This window comes from Pipistrellus kuhlii, unplaced genomic scaffold, assembly GCF_014108245.1.
Source record: "Pipistrellus kuhlii isolate mPipKuh1 unplaced genomic scaffold, mPipKuh1.p scaffold_m20_p_84, whole genome shotgun sequence".
In the NCBI taxonomy this organism is placed as follows: domain Eukaryota; kingdom Metazoa; phylum Chordata; class Mammalia; order Chiroptera; family Vespertilionidae; genus Pipistrellus; species Pipistrellus kuhlii.
In genome coordinates, this window is record NW_023425589.1 from 131,393 (window position 1) to 142,500 (window position 11,108).

The 11,108-nt window shown below is 58.1% G+C and overlaps 1 protein-coding gene across 1 annotated transcript in view; it reads right to left on the minus strand.

Moving 5' to 3' along the window:
• Window positions 1-10,902: 10,902 nt before the first annotated feature.
• Window positions 10,903-11,108, minus strand: part of PLEKHA4 (pleckstrin homology domain containing A4) — a 25,272-nt gene continuing 25,066 nt past the window's right edge. Inside the window, exon 21 of the mRNA XM_045577195.1 lies at window positions 10,903-11,065. The gene's annotated coding sequence lies outside the window, so the exon portion shown is untranslated. The remainder of the gene's footprint in view (window positions 11,066-11,108) is intronic.

Here is an 11,108-nt window from a genome sequence, read left to right on the forward strand (position 1 = left end):
CCGCCCCTCCCCGCCCGCCCGCTACCCGCGCCCGCGCCCGCCCGCCCAGTGCGCAGGCGCCGCGGCAGGGCCCCGGGCGGGGGGAGGGGGGGAGGGTCGGTCCTCCCCCCCGCCCGGGTCTGTCCCACCCGCATCCAGGCTGCTCGCGGGCAAAACGGCTTTTCGATCGGCTCCGGCCTCCGGGCGCGAGCGGGGAAGCTGCTCAGACCCGGCGGCGGCGCCCCGGGAACGGGAACGGGAAGGGAAAGGCCCCCCGAGAGGGCGGCGGGGAGGCCGGAGGGGCTGCAGTCCCGGCCCCGTGCACAGTTTTTCTCTCCAGCGAGAACGTGTGTATCTTTTTTGTAACTTTTTTTTTAACAAACGATGCGTCCTTTATTCACAAATAGAAGCCGCGGGAGGTGCGATCTGCACGCTTGTTTTTGTAACTTTTCTGAGAGGTAAAAGCGCACGCGGTCGCCGTGCCTCCTCCCAGCCCCCCTCAGCATCAGGGGGGCCGGGAAGTTTCCGACCCCGACTGATCCCGGAGCCTCTCAGGTGGCTGGGCCCCGGGCAGCACTTCCTGGTCACGCCCCTTCCCGAGTCTCCCCGAGTTCAGGGCCCGGAGGCGCCGCCCCAACCTCCCGGGTCAGAGCGCCCCAACTCGCGCGCCAGGTGACCGTGACCTCGGGCTCCGCCCTGAGCCGCTCTGCCCCCTGGTTCTGCTCGGGGTCATCATCTGCCCCCCAAACCCTGGGCCCCAACAGCCCCGGACCCGCGCCCATTCCGAGCCGCCTCCGCCAGCCTCCCGCCTGGGGCCGCGGGGGTGTGGCGCCCGCCGGGCTGCGCGGCCGCCCCAGCCAATCAGAGCCCGCCGCTCCCCCCACACCCCTCTCGGCGGCCAATCCGCGGCGGCCCTGCGGCCCCACCCCCAGCCCATGGGTGCCACCCCCGCCCGGGCCCGCGCCCGCGCCCCACCGGGCCAGTCCGGGGTCAGCCCTCCTAGGCGGAGGGGGCCGCGACCCCCCAGTTTCCTACCCGCCCGTTCTCTCTCCTCCCAAATCAGGCCTCCTCTGCCCTCATTTCTCTCAGCGCCGGCCACCCTCCTGCTCCGCGGGCGGCGAGGCCCAAACCCCTTTCCCCTGCTGGCCTTTGGCTCGCCTCCCGCATTATCTCCTAATTAGGCCTTAATTTCCTCCCCCTGCGGACCTGTCACTGGGGCTCTGGTGAAACGACCTGCAACATCTCCCTGGAGCCCCCGGCCAGAGGCTCCCGCTGCAAGGCCTGCTGGGAGCGGCAGTCCCTTGGGTCCAGGCTGCTCAGGGCTGGGGAGGGGGAGGGGGGGGCGCGGAGGATGCGGGGGTGGGGGGTGGGGCGGGCGGCGGTGTGGCCAGACTCACAAAGGACTGAAAATAAATGGAACGATGCCCTCCTCCTTCTGGCTGCCAATTGCTTTTTCTTTTTAAATATATATTTTATTGATTTTTTTTTACAGAGAGGAAGAGAGAGGGATAGAGAGTTAGAAACATCGATGAGAGAGAAACATCCATCAGCTGCCTCTTGCATAACCCCTACTGGGGATGTGCCCGCAACCAAGGTACATGCCCTTGACCGGAATCGAACCTGGGACCTTTCAGTCCGCAGGCCGACGCTCTAGCCATTGAGCCAACCGGTTTCAGCTGCCAGTTGCTTTTGTGGGAGCCTGTGGGGTGGGGTGGCTCGCTGGTAAGTGGGCACAGCGTCTGGGGTTGGCAGACCGACTTTGGAGAGGGAGAGACCTAGTCAGGGAAGCCCACTCGGAAATGAGGCAAAGCGGGAAGGGATGGCAGGGGCCTCCAAGGGCTGCCACAGCAGCCCCCGCCCCGGCCGCCAGGGGCTGGGAGAGATGGGGGGGGCATGGGGAGCCCTCCCCTGGCGCCCACACACCTGGGCCCTGTGCCCTCTCGGGCTGTGGCCTCCGGGGCAGGCCTTGAGGCGGCCAGCTCCTCCCGCAGTGGGTCCAGATGTTTCCTGGAGACACTGAGGAAGGGAGGGGAGAACCCGGTGGGTCTGCCGCAGACACTGCTTCTGGGGCTCACTGCATCTTCTCAGCCTCCTCACACACACACACACCCCACTCTCAGTCCACGGAGCTGCTCACCAGTTGACTCCGATGCCACATGGACACCCACCTTGGTCATGCTATCAGGGCCCCCGAAGAAGGCAGGGCCCCGGGAAGCTCAGTCCAGGGCACATGAGGCTCCTCCTCCCCCTCCTCCCAGCCACGGGGGTCCAGCAGGGGCGTCAGAGTGGGGAAGTCCCGCCCTCCCTGAAGTTGGCAAGCACCAGGCTGTTTCTTGGCTAGCAACACGTCACAGGTCTTTCTTTGTGTGTGTTCTGAAGATGTTTTCACTGATTTTTAGAGAAAGGAGGCGGGAGAGGGAGAGAGAGAGAAACATCAGTATGAGAGTGAAACATGGATCGGCTGCCTCCTGCACACACACCCCTACCAGGGATTTAGCCAGAAACCCAGGCATTTGTCCTGACCGGGAACCTTCTCTCCTCTCCCTCTCCCTCCTCCTCCCTCCCTCTCCCCTTCCCTCCCCCTCTCCCTCTCCCTCCTCCTCTCCCTACCTTTCTCTTTCATCAGCCATGACCTTGAAGAAACTCATCTTCTGTTCTTCCCCTGTTTGCTTTGGGCAGTGGAACTGGCCAGGCAAGCCTGTTCCTGCCCCCCCCTCCCCGGGGTTCTCCGGGCGGGGATCCCCACTGGCTCCCTCTCAGGGTCCCCCCCCCCAACTCTTTCAGACCTCCTTCACTCGTCAGAAACTCGCCCTCCGCATTCCCAGGCCTCACGGCGTTCGGAGCGTCCCCACCCCAGGGCCTTTGCAGGTGCTGCTCCCTCTGCCAGGAATGCTTCTCCTGGGAGAGCCACGCCACTCCCTCCGGGGGAACAGCCATCCCCGTGTGGCCGGGGCCAGAGGGATTCTAGGGGACCTGGGACCCTCAGCCCACAGTGGGGGACAGTGCTAACGTGGGGGACAGTCCTGGGCAAACCTGCTCCCCCAGCAACTTCAAGTCCTGGTCCGATGCCACCTTCTCCGTGGGGCCTTCCATCCCGGGCCTGGCCATCCTATTTACTCACAGGGCAGCCTGCCTGTCCCGGGTCCCCGTCCGCTTCCCCGCTCCTGTCCTCCGGGGCACGCACGCCCGCCTGGCGCTCCGTCTGTATTTTACTTTCCTGTTTGCTCCGCTGAGGTTCTTCTCTCGTTTCCTCCCCCAGTTCTAAGGGGTCTGGCACGCAGTAGGTGCTCCATTCATAGGGTTTGACTACATGAGTGAATTCATTGAGGGTCTACTGTGTGCCTGGCCCTGGTTTCGGCAGTGTATGCAGATCAGGAACGGAAGAAGGGTGAGTGATACACAGAGGGTCACATGACACCCCACAGACCCGGTCTTTGTAGCTCAGCAGCCAGAAACCAAAGCCCTAACCGAATAGTAAGAATTTCTGACAACTCGCCCTGGCCGGTGTGGCTCAGCGGATAGAGCGTCGGCCTGCGGACTGAAGGGTCCCAGGTTCGATTCCGGTCAAGGGCATGTACCTTGGTTGCGGGCACATCCCCAGTGGAGAGTGTGAAGGAGGCAGCTGATGGATGTTTCTCTCTCATCGATGTTTCTAACTCTGTATCCCTCTTCCTCTCTGTAAAAAAAAAATTAATAAAAAAGCTGAAGCTGCTTTGGCTCAGTGGATAGGGCATCAGCCTGCAGACTGAAGGGTCCCGGGTTCGATTCTGATCAAGGGCATGTACCTTGGTTGTGGGCACATCCCCCGGGGGGGGGGGGAGGTGCAAGAGGCAGCTGATAGATGTTTTTCTCTCATCAATGTTTCTGTCTCTATATCCCTCTCTCTTCCTCTCTGTAAAAATCAAAATATATTAAAAAGAATAATTTCTGACAACTCTAAGATAAGAACCATAGGATGCTGCCTGCGTATGTGGGCCTGGGGGTGGGTGGAATTCTAACCCTCCAGCCCCTCCCCCAGGGCCCCCCCAACCCCCCCGCCCGCCCCTCCCCCACACACGCACTCATCTCCTCCCCCTCACTCATTGGCCTTGACGCCCTCCCTCCCTCAGGCCGGGGCTCGCCCAGCCCCCACTCCTGGCCCTGCTCGGGCCATATTTCTCTCCTCCATCCAGCTACCAAGCCCCGCCTCCTACTCCCTCTACCCTGCCCCCCGGCACGCCCCCTCCCCCGCACACCCCCGACCCCGACCCCCTGGAACCTGAGGCGGAGGAGGAGGAGGGCTGAGACACGGTCCGTTTGCCGCCCTCGCCCCAGCCCTGGGAACACAGCTGCCACCAAACACGATTGGCCTCACATTCCCTTCCCAGCCCTCTCACATTCCTTAGCCACGTCCCTGCCCGCTCCCCCAAGGTCACCTGGTAACTATGTGACCCATTGGCCTGACCCCCCTCTCCCGTCAACAACGCTCGGGGTGTGGCTTTCCTGGATGCCCCGTAGCCTCGTTCTGGCCTCGTTCCGTTTCTTCTAAAGTTGGGGGGCCCTCTCCCAGCTCTGCCTGGGGAGCCCCGACATTGTGTTCTCACCAGCGTCTCCGGGATCTCCCTCAGAGCCCCCCACCCGTGGGCCTCTCTGTCTCTGTGCCTCCAGTGCAGGGTTCACCCCATTTTCCCTTAAAACGTGCCTCTCTTCTTGGTCCCCAGCCTGGGGCATGGGGTCCACTCCCACCTGCTTCTCAAGCCGCAGACGGAGCCCCGGGTTCCCCTGACCCTCCCTCTCCCTCAGTTCCTCCTCTGAGCCGTCACTTTCTTTTTTAAAATATATTTTTATTGATTTATTTTATTTTTTTATTTTTTTTTACAGAGAGGAAGGGAGAGGGATAGAGAGCTAGAAACATCAACCAGCTGCCTCCTGCACACCTCCTACTGGGGATGCGCCCACAATCAAGGTACATGCCCTTGACTGGAATCGAACCTGGGACCTTTCAGTCCAAAGGCCGACACTCTATCCACTGAGCCAAACCAGTTAGGGCTGAGCCATCACTTTCTTGCTCAAATCCCTTCCATGGCTCCCTATTGCTCTTGAGATAAAGGCCAGACGCCTACATGGCCCTCAAGGCCCCGTGTGACCTGACCCTCAACCCCTTCCTCCCTCCGCTCAGCCCCTCAACAGCACCGAACCCTCTCGCTGGGGTGCAGGGGCCAGATGCAGCGGGGGCCAGGTGTGGGGGGATCTCTCTCTTCCGAGTCCAGCACGGAAAGAGAGACGAATGAACCGGTTCTAAGTGGAGGCGGCCAGGGATTGAGAAAATAAAAGGAAAAAATATGTAGAAAGAAGACACAAAAATAGATTTATAAAGCTGGGAGCCGCGTGGGACGCTGCCACTCTGATGGAGGGACAGGACCCTGAGCCCACGCAGCTCATTTATTTTATACCCCAAATACCAGGAGGAGTCCCCAAAGCTTAGGATCAAAGGAGCTTATGTGCATTCTTGAGTGGGCCCTAGCATTCCTGGTGCTTGACTGGATTTGCATATCTAGGCCCGCCCCTGCGGCACCTGGACAAAGGTAAAAGCCAGTATGTGTATCCGAGGCTTGGCTCTGCCAGTCACCTTGGACTCAGCTGACAACAATTGAAAGAATGTCCATAGGTTTAATTTAAAAAATCAAAACAAAACAAAAAAGAATGTCCACATGCCTTCCCAGGGGCCCTCGGCACACAGGCTGTGCCCTCTGCCCGGAACACTCGCACCTGGTCCTCCGTGCTGCGACACCCAGGACCCGCTGCTCTGATGGCCCCTCCCTGTGGACCCCGGCTCTGGAGCATCCCCTTCACCGCCCCTCTAGCTAATGCTGCTTCCTCCAGGAAGCCCTCCCTGGCCTCCAGAACGAGCCGGTCTCCCCGTCACACATCTCCCAGAACCCCCCATAAGCTCCTGTCTGCATTGATTTAATAACCTTGGCTGCCCCACGGCTATGAATGCCACAGGGCAAAGACCATGTGGCGAACCCCCGGCACCTAGAATACTGCCGGACTATTTATCTCTCTCTCTATATAAAAGCCTCAGTGACCGGCTGACCAGCCAACCGGACAGTAGCTATGATGCACAATGACCACTGGAGGGAGCAGACGCTCAGTGCAAAGCCATGGGACCATGGAACAAACTGATACATCTCAGAGGGAAGGGGGAGGAGGAGGGTGGGAAGAAATTAACCCAAATATCTTTTATGCATTTCTAGTCCCTCACCCTGGCCTGCAGGGGATTGGGCCAAACCGGCTCTCAGACATCCCCAAGGGGTCCTGGATTGGGAGAGGGCGCAGGCCAGGCTGAGGGACGCCACCCGTGCTCGAATCCATGCACTGGGCCTCTAGTTGATAAACAGATGAAGGAATGGATAGTTCTCTAAGAACTAACCCAGCTCTGAGAGTCTACAGGGGACACTCCTTTCTTCAAACACCTCCTGCACCACCACCCCCCCCCCCACTGGGGATATGCCCACAACCAAGGAACACGCCCTGGACCGGAATCGAACCCGGGACCTTTCAGTCCGCAGGCCGACGCTCTATCCACTGAGCCAAACCGGTTTTGGCTTATTTATGAAATTCTTACTGATGAAATTATATGATGCGTGGGTAGAAGGTTATAAGAGGCAGTGAGTAGCACATGTTTAACCTAGTGCTCCTAATTGCTAAGCTGGAGATGGAGGCAGGGTTCTCTTGTTCCTAGAAGGCACTCGGGCGTAGCTGCCCCAGGGCCTTTGCACATCCTCCTCTCAGTCAGTGAAACGCTCTGTGCCCTATTTCTCCACGCCCTCTCCTCCCACTCCAGGTCCAGCTCCAATCTCGCCTTTCCCCTTTTCCTTCTCCCAGGCTTCATTTGCCCAATATGCTAGGGCCTCAGAGATCTCAAATGGAGGCCCAGGCCAGTTCTGCTCAGTGGTTACAGCGTCAGGGTCTCAGGTTCGATTCCAGTTAAGGGCACGTACCTCAGCTGCAGGCTCAATCCCCAGCCTCAGGTCGGGGGGGGGGGCAGGTGCGGGAGGCAACCCATCGACGTGTCTCTCTCACGTCGATGTTTCTCTCTCTCTCTGTCTCACCCCTTCCCTTCGACTCTCTCCAAAAAAATTCAATAGGAAAAATATCCTAGAGGGAAGGTTAACAAAATGACTGAGGGAGGTAGATTAGCCACCAGAAGCGGAATGGGACAAGGTTCATGATAAGCAGCGATAACGTGCAGGCAGCATGCTCTGTGCCAGGCACGTTCTGCAGGCTCAGCGGGAGTTTTGTTGAATCTCTCAGTTCCCAGGACAGCCCTGGGAGTGAGGTCCCGTGATCAGCCCTGCTTTACAGGTAACAGAGGTGAAGCCGGAGAGCTGAACGTGCCCACGGCTGCCAGAGGGACATGGCAGAGAACGCAGGAGGGCCGGCCCCCGATCTAGACCCTCACAGGGAACAGTCAGGCAGCCAATCAGGGGGCAGGGACTGGGTCATCAGAGCCAGGCCACACTGAGCACAATGTCACCTGTCCCCATGGTCCAGTTTATCAACTTTTCAGGAGAAACCAGAAATCCAGGTGTTATCTAAAGTCTAAAATCACTCTCTTTTTAAATATTTGGCTAAGTGGATAGTGTGTCAGCCAGTGGACTGAAGTCCCAGGTTTGATTCCGGTCGAGGCCATAAGCCCAGGTTGCAGTCCCAATCCCTATTGGGGGGGAGGGTGTGTGCGTGCAGGAGGCAGCCTATCAATGATTCTCTCTCATCATTGATGTTCTATCTCTCTCCCTTTCCTTTCCTCTCTGAAAGCAATGAAAACATCTATTTATTTATTTTTATTGATTTTCTTACAGAGAGGAAGGAAGAGAAATAGAGAGTTAGAAACATCGATGACAGAGAAACATCGACCAGCTGCCTCTTGCACACCCCCTACCGGGGATGTGCCCACAACCAAGGTACATGCCCTTGGCCGGAATCGAACCTGGGACCTTTCAGTCCGCAGGCCGACGCTCTACCGCTGAGCCAAACAGGTTTTGGCTGAAAACATCTATTTAAAAAAAAATTTTTTTTTTAGCCGAAACCGGTTTGGCTCAGTGGATAGAGTATCGGCCTGCGGACTGAAAGGTCCCAGGTTCGATTCCGGTCAAGGGCATGTACCTTGGTTGTGGGCACATCCCCAGTAGGGGGTGTGCAGGAGGCAGTTGATGGATGTTTCTCTCTCATCATGTTTCTCACTCTCTATCCCTCTCCCTTCCTCTCTGTATAAAATCAATAAAATATATTTTTTAAAAAGTTTTTTAAATAAATTGATGGTGTTTGGAGGTGAGAGCTTTGGAAGGTGATTTGGCCGTGAGGGTGGAGCCTTTGTGAGGGGACACAGCCAACAGCTGGCCCTCCGCACGCAGGGGATCTGCCCGCTCCTTGGTCTGGGACTTGCCAGCTTCCAGAACTCAGAGAGAGAAATGCTTGCCCCGTGAGTCACCCAGACTGTGGTATTTCCGTTTTACCGGCCAGAACAGGCTAAGACGACACCTATACACGTAAGTATGTGTGTATGTACACGTATTGAGATACCTGGATATCTAACATAGATCGTTATCTTTTTTTATTTTTTAAAAAATATATTTTATTGATTTTGTACAGAGAGGAAGAGAGAGAGAGATAGAGAGTTAGAAACATCAATGAGAGAGAGTCATAGATCAGTTGCCTCTTGCACACCCCCCACTGGGGATATGCCCGCAACCAAGGTACATGCCCTTGACCGGAATCGAACCCAGGTCCCTTCAGTCCCCAAGCCAACGCTCTATCCATTGAGCTAAACCGGTTTAGGCCATTATCTTTTTTTAAATGTATTTATTCTTTTATTTTTATTTTTAAATATATTTTATTGATTTTTTTACAGAGAGGAAGGGTGAGGGTTAGAGAGCTAGAAACGTCGATGAGAGAGAAACATCGACCAGCTGCCTCTTGCACGCCCCCTACTGGGGATGTGCCCACAACCAAGGTACATGCCCTTGATCGGAATCGAACCCGGGCCCTTCAGTCCGCTGAGCCAAACCGGTTTCCGCTAGATTGTTATCTTAAATCCTAGAACCAGCTCCTACTGATAAACTCTTATTTGCTTGATTTTGCAAATAAATAAATTGCCTGAGGCTGCCCTCCCACCCACTCCCAGGCGCCCACCTGGAGACTCCAACCCCCTTCCAGGGCCCCAGAGCCTGAGGCTGCCCTCTGGGCACCGTTCTGCCCGGACCTGACACCGGGGCAAAGCATCCTCTTGTGCAACCTCTGCTGGGAGCACGCGCTACAGACAGCTCCCAGGCCTGTCGCTCTGCGCATGTCCTCGGAATGAACAGCACAGTGTGCCCACTGACTCTGGGCTTTGGCTCAGTGGATAGAGCGTGGGCCTGCGGACTGAAGGGTCCTGGGTACGATTCCGGTCAAGGGCATGTACCTTGGTTGCGGGCACATCCCCAGTAGGAGGTGTGCAGGAGGCAACTGGTCGATGTTTTTCTCTCATCGATGTTTCTAACTCTATCTCTCTCCCTTCCACTCTGTAAAAAGTCAACAAAATATATTTTTTTAAAAAAAAGAATTTTGAAGAAGTAGGAGATAGGAGGACCCACCCAGGAGACACTGGACAGCCAGCAGAATCCCGGAGGGCAGGGCGGACACGGAGCTGAGACCTTCAGTCCCGGGCAATTTCGCCAAGAGAGGGAACGGTAGAGGGAACAGCAGGTGCAAAAGCCTAGAAGAGAAGGAAGCTGGAGAGAGACTGGGTATAGGGGGTGGGGACAGAAAACACGCTCATCCTCACATCTTCCTCCTGAGTCACCTCACAGAGAGGGACAATTCCAGGGCCTGTCTCCGGGGCCCGGCCCCCCAACTCTGCAGGGAGGGAGGGGCTGGGGCCTGGGGCTGAGGGAGGAGGGCCTGACCCTCACTGGGAGACCCTGTCTGTGTGGCACGTGGGCCCCGCTTTCCCCTGAGGCGGGAAGAGAAAGGTTACCCCAGCGCAGACCTCGGTGAGGCCTCTGCTGCCCCCTTGTGGCCACCTGTGATGGGCCTATCACCCAACTCGGTTCCCCTGGTGACCGGTCTCACGGTGACCCCCAGGACAAAAGGCAGAGGCCTTGCTACTCCAAGTACCTGCTGGGGTTCCTGAGGCCACCACCCCGCCCCCACTCCCCGTCTCTGGCTTCCGGGGGAAACCCTAAATCTGCCAGAGACATATCCCCCCAAACCACCAGTTTTGCTCCAGTAACCGAGACCCAGAGAAAAGGGAATGAGGGTTTGGGGCCTGCCCCTCCCACGCATTCGTCCCTTGGCTTTGCAAATGGGATTTTATAAGAAAAGGATCAGGACTCCTTCTTCCCCCCTGGTCGCTCCTCTCCCAGAACCGCCCCCAACCCCGAAGGCTAGCGCGATCCGGGCTCCAGTGGCCCCCCCCCGCCCCCGCCCCCAGCCAGGACCACCTTCCCGGCAGAGCGCCATCCCGTGGGCATCCCGCGGCGGTCAGTCTGTCTGTCTCTTTCTCGGTTACACGCTGAGCCTCTCCCCAACTCGAGTCCGGGCTGGCTGTGGGCTGGACGCTGGAAGTTCGGCCCCAGCCCTTGGACCCCAAACCCCGTCACCCAGACCCCCAAACCCCGTCATCCAGACCCCCAAACCCCGTCATCCAGACCCCAAACCCCGCCATCCAGACCCCCAAACCCCGCCATCCAGACCCCAAACCCCGCCATCCAGACCCCAAACCCCGCCATCCAGACTCCCAAACCCCGCCATCCAGATCCCGGTTCCCTCCTCGCGTAGCCCTGCCAGTCCCAGGTCCCTGCCCCTTGCTCCCCGGGGACCCAGGATTACCCGCCCTTCAGAGTCCCCCGGAGGGTCACAACCCCAAACAGACAGACAGACAGACAGACAGACAGAAAGCTATCAACCAACAGTTCCAAACGTTTTAATCCCGATTCGGACCAGTGCCGGGAAAACCCCCAGAACCCTCCCTGCAGGCCCCCGGGAGGACCAGACCACGCCCGGGAGCCCTGGGCCGCTCCAGGCCACGCCCTCCTCTTGCTCCTATTGGCTGCCGTCCTGGGTCAGAAGCTGAACTGCAGCAGAGGCCACGCCCTCCTCGCGCT